The following is a 5,324-nucleotide window of genomic DNA, read 5'->3' on the forward strand; positions in this document are numbered from 1 at the left end:
AAAATCCAAGAAACTTCGTTTCCATCTAAGTAATCATTTGAGTAATTTTTAACAATTTGTTATAATTAAAATAAGATCATTGATAAGTTGCATAATTTGAGTGTTTTTAGGGTTGTTTTGATGTTAGTTTAGTTAACTTCTCATTTGTTTTCTTTGTTTTGATGTTAGTTTTTGTTAAGTTTGAGATATGAATGGTTAGCTATTGATTTGGATAGTTTTTGTGTTTTTAGGCTTTGATTGAGTAGATTGGAGCATTGGAATGAAACTGGGACTTCAAGCTTGAAAAAGTTGAGATTACCTAACATTCTTGAAGGCCACGACCATGCCTTGTGCTATTAATTGACCGGATTCACGCAGCGGAAAAATGTAATATTTAAAACGAATCAATCAATTACATGAACCAAGATCTGAGTATAGATTATAACGTTTTCATGCATAAACTGAAACGTAAAATAAAACTGTATTAAAAACAAATCCATACAAGGATTTAGTTCATATCGACGTTTGGAGGCTCCTCTGAATATCTCTGATTTCAGACACGAACACTGTTCACCAGCTACTATTCACCAGTTACTGTTCACGTGATTCTTCTCTAATCTATTCAATGTAGGATTGCACTCACGGAAGTCCACACGAAGATAATCCGAAGAATCGACAATTGTTTTGCTAGAACAATTGCTGGCATCAAGAATCAAGGACAATTAAAATTGAAAAATTTTCTTCTTCACTTGAAGAAGAAAATGTGAGAGAGAGAGAACCTTTTGGGTGGCTGGGGTTTTTAATTGAATGAATAATTCACCTTGTTTTAATTTTAAGTTGCACTTATATAGTGCAACAATTAAAACCCTATTCCACTTAGGAGTGGCTATGGGTTTCAACCCTAGTTCACCCTTGCAACCAAACACACCCTTTATGGTATTTAAATTAATTAATTATTATTATAATTAAAATCAATTAATATATATATATACGATAAATATTAACATTTAATTAAATAATAATAATCCATTTAAATACATGCGCACATATATTTAAATATAATCTCACTAATTTTAATTTTGATATTAAAATTAAACACAGGCAACAACCTCAACAAATTTAATTGCACTGTGAGATTACCAAAATACCCTTTCGTCCCAAAAGACGAAAATACCTTTCTCACAAATTAATTCTTAAATTAAATTTAAGTGTGTGACCCGTAGGCTCCTCATCATATCGACAGTGTGTAGTATAGCGATTAACACCAATTATTCATCTCATTATACACAGACCAAGATTGGCCCCTAGCAAGGCATCATGGCCACCTGATAGATTCAGATTCAGCGAAACTGCAACCTGTCAATGGAATGGTTACCGTGCAATCAAATCATTTCATCAACTGTTATCTTATCAAGACTGAGGTACAGAAATAGTGTCAACCTTCGATATCCTTGACATGTTTGTATTCAGTTACTAGACCAATGACAAGAATATTAAATTGGATTGAGCATCAACTCAATCCCACTGTGGCCACAGATTTAGTGTCATTGCCATTTACTAAATTACCCAGTGAGAAAACTTCTCTCGTACCCAAGAGTGATGAATCCTTTGTCGATCCACCATAGTCTCGATACACTTTTTAATGTAGCCAATCACTACCGTATTGATAGCTCTGAATAGAACTACGTTGGGCTAGTGTAAAACTACACCAATTGGTGCATAAGGTGCTCCGATGATCTCAAGTCTAAGGATCACATGCACCACCATCTTTTAGAGGATTTATTCCATAGACATTGGGATTACCATCCATATAGAATCCTCTGGTGGGTCTGTCTAATGAACTTGCCTCTAGCAAGCACCCATGCATTGCACCAGGTTGTCGGCAAACAACCTTAACAAGTGAGATCAGTCACTGCCTTTCGATAGGGTCGTTCAATGCTATGATAGTCTTACTGTATTATCTGTGTCCTTGGTTAGAATAATACTGGGGCTACAAACGTTTCTAGAATGACCACCATATGTGATCATAGGGTTCTCACTATCAAAATTTAAAACAGTTGATACCCTCGTCACGGTTCTCCCATTCTAAAGACATATATCATTACACATAATATGATTTACGTGATATAGTGGATAATGCCTTTTATTGATTAATAAACATTATTACAAAGAATCAATTCCACAATAATTGATTGGCTTTAGGGCCCCTACTCCAACACCTTGGTAGTTCACCATGACCATGGTGGTGGAACAAAGATAAAACAAAGAGACTAGAAAGCACCACGACCTAGGCTGTGGTCACTTGAATTTGGCCACAGCCAAGCCCGTGGCAGAAACTATTAGGGCATTTTTGTTAGTTTTTCTTTCCTTTTTCACTTAGAACTCTTTTGGGTATTTAAGTATAATTCAAATTAGTTGTCAAAGGACGAATTTTGCATATTTTTGAGAGGAGAAGACGCATTCTTTGGGCTTGAAGACTGAAGATCAAATTTAAGAGTTTGATTTTTGTTTATTTTCAAGTCTGAATATGTTTTCTTTCTTCTCTATTTATTCCTTTGTTCTTAGGATGGAGTAAATCTCTTTTGTTAGGGGAGGATGAAACCCTAATTATGTTATGAACAATTTTTATTCTTAATACCAAATTTATGTTTATGAATTTGTGCAAGAGTTTAGGTTTAATGCTTTATGAATGTTGGATTGATTCAATTACCTTGATTATGTTTCGAATATAGAAGTTAGGGTTTATTACTTAATTCATATTCATAATTGTTTTATGGGAATAACATTGCACAACATATTAAAACTAGAAGTAATCAAATAGAGATTCTAGGATTAATTTGTGGTCCATTTAATTCATAACCGAATAGGGCGAATTAGTTGTAAGGGATTGATGAATTTATGCTTCTTAATTTCAGAGTAACCGAATAGGGATCTGTATTAAGTTGAATATTATGCCTGAATCAGGATAATTGGCCTTTGAAGAATCCTACCAATTCATAGCACAAACGGGTATTAAAAGTAGTTGTCAAGCATAATTAGGGGGAAATTTGTACCCTAACTTTATTAATATTGCAAAGTTCTTCACATTGTTTATTTGTTTGATTTAGTTATTTGTAATCCGCTAGTTTTACACTCTAAACTTTTGTTTTCTCAAATAACATGTAGGTAGTTTTAGGTAATTACGAATATTTGCTTTGATCTCTGTGGGACGATACTCAAACTCATCACTTTATTACTTGAACACGACTAGTGCACTTGCTAAGGTTGATTTAGTCGTATCAAGTTTTTGGCACCGTTGCCGGGGATCATTAGATTGTTTGTGATTATTTTAAGATTACTTGTTACTTTGAGATTTTTTTTTATTTTGTTTATTTTTATTGGAAACCAATAGGTGTTTCTGCTAGTGTATGACCAGAGCCTCTGGAAAGATTGTACTAGCATTTGATCCTGAGATAAAGTGCACTTTTCACGTAAGAAAGAGAGCAATAAAAAAGGACATCATGGGTGATCACGATAACCCAAATAATGGAACACCACTAGCAACTTGTACATTGAACGAGTACTCTACCCTATCTCTAAATGGAGCGACATCGAGCATTCGACGCCTAGTGATCAACACCAACACCTTTGAGATAAAGCCAGCAATCATCCAGATAATTCAACTGTCAGTGTAGTTTGGTGGTTTAGCACATGAAGATCCTAACTTACATATTGCAAATTTCCTAGAGATTTGTGATACTTTTAAGTACAATGGAGTTTCTGATGAAGCTATAAGACTAAGATTTTTCCCATTTTCATTAAGAGACAAAGCTAAGAGTTGGTTGACCTTATTACCAGTAGGCTCAATTACAACTTGGGAGCAGATGACACAAAAATTCATGAGTAGGTATTTTCCTCCTGCAAAGATTGCACAATTGCGTAATGATATTACTATGTTTGTGCAGGTGGATACAGAATCATTATATGAAGCATGGGAAGGTTCAAGGACATGCTCCAGAGATGTCCCCACCATGAATTACCGGCTTGGCTACAAGTCCAGACATTTTATAATGGTCTTAATAGTGAAGTTCGAAATATGATCAATGCTACTACGGATGGTACTTTAGGTAAGAAGACACCATAACAAGCTTATAAATTGCTAGAGGAAATGGCTTCGAATTCTTATCAATGGCCAATAGAGAGGTTGCCTATGAGAAGAATGTCAAGTGTTCATAACATAGATGCTATCACAACTTTGGCAGCACAAATGCAGGCATTGAATAAGAAGATTGATGGACTTCAAATGCAAAAACCTGCAATAGTTGCTTCTATGTGTGATTTTTGCAGTGAAGATCACCCTAACCATGAGTGCCAGTCAGGTAACATGTTTGCTGTTAATTCTATGCCTGATCAAGCTAACTATGTTTCAAATTTTCGCAGGCCTAATAACAATCCATACAGTGAAACATATAATCTGAGGTGGAGGAATCACTCAAATTTCTCTTGGAGTAACAACAATCAAGTGAAACCTCCACCGCCAGGTTTTCAATCTCAAGAGAAGAAATCAAATTTAGAGGAGATGATGGCGAAGTTCCTGAGTACTATAGAGACAAGAATTCAGAATCAAGAGGCTTCCATCAAGAATTTAGAAGCTTAAATTGGTTAGTTGCCCAATATCATTTCAGGTAGACAGCAAGGGCATTTACCGAGTGACATAGAAAAAACCCGAAGGAGCAATGTAAGGCCATAACCTTGAGGGATGGAAAGGTGATTGGTGAAGAAGAATCACAAAAGAAGGTGGAAAGTGAAGCTAAGTTACTGGTCTCTATTGAAGAAAAGAAAGCGAATTCAGAAAAAGAGACAAAGACTAAGGTAAAGGAAATTGAAAGAGGTAAAGGAAAAGGTACTTCAAATTATGAATTTGTTGTTATTGAAAAAGATGTATCTAAATTTCCTTATCCTGATAGAATTAGAAAGGATAAACTGGATCAACAATTTTCAAAGTTTTTAGAGGTCATTAAGAAATTGCAAATAAATATTCCATTTGTTGAAGCCTTAACACAGATGTCTAGTTATGCAAAGTTCTTAAAAGACATCCTTTCTAACAAACGAAAGATCGAGGAGCATGAGACAGTTATGCTCACTGAAGAATGCAGTGCCATCTTGCAAAATAAATTACCTCTTAAACTGAGAAATCCAAGGAGTTTTACTATACCTTGTTTATTAGGAGATTCATTCTTTGATAAAGTATTGTGTGATTTAGGTGCTAGTATTAATTTAATGCCTTTATCAATTTTCAAGAACCTAGGACTTGGAGAAGTGAAAGAGACAAACATGTCACTCCAGCTTGCTGATAGATCAATCAA

General features: G+C 34.8%; 1 non-coding gene across 1 annotated transcript; it reads right to left on the bottom strand.

The window, feature by feature from the left end:
• Positions 1-3,891: 3,891 nt before the first annotated feature.
• Positions 3,892-3,996, bottom strand: LOC116111589. Its single transcript, XR_004125101.1, has one exon. It is a non-coding gene; the product is annotated as a small nucleolar RNA R71 (small nucleolar RNA).
• Between the last annotated feature and the right edge of the window lie 1,328 nt (positions 3,997-5,324).

This window comes from Pistacia vera, unplaced genomic scaffold (genome assembly GCF_008641045.1).
Source record: "Pistacia vera cultivar Batoury unplaced genomic scaffold, PisVer_v2 Contig1191, whole genome shotgun sequence".
NCBI classification, from domain to species: Eukaryota; Viridiplantae; Streptophyta; class Magnoliopsida; order Sapindales; family Anacardiaceae; genus Pistacia; species Pistacia vera.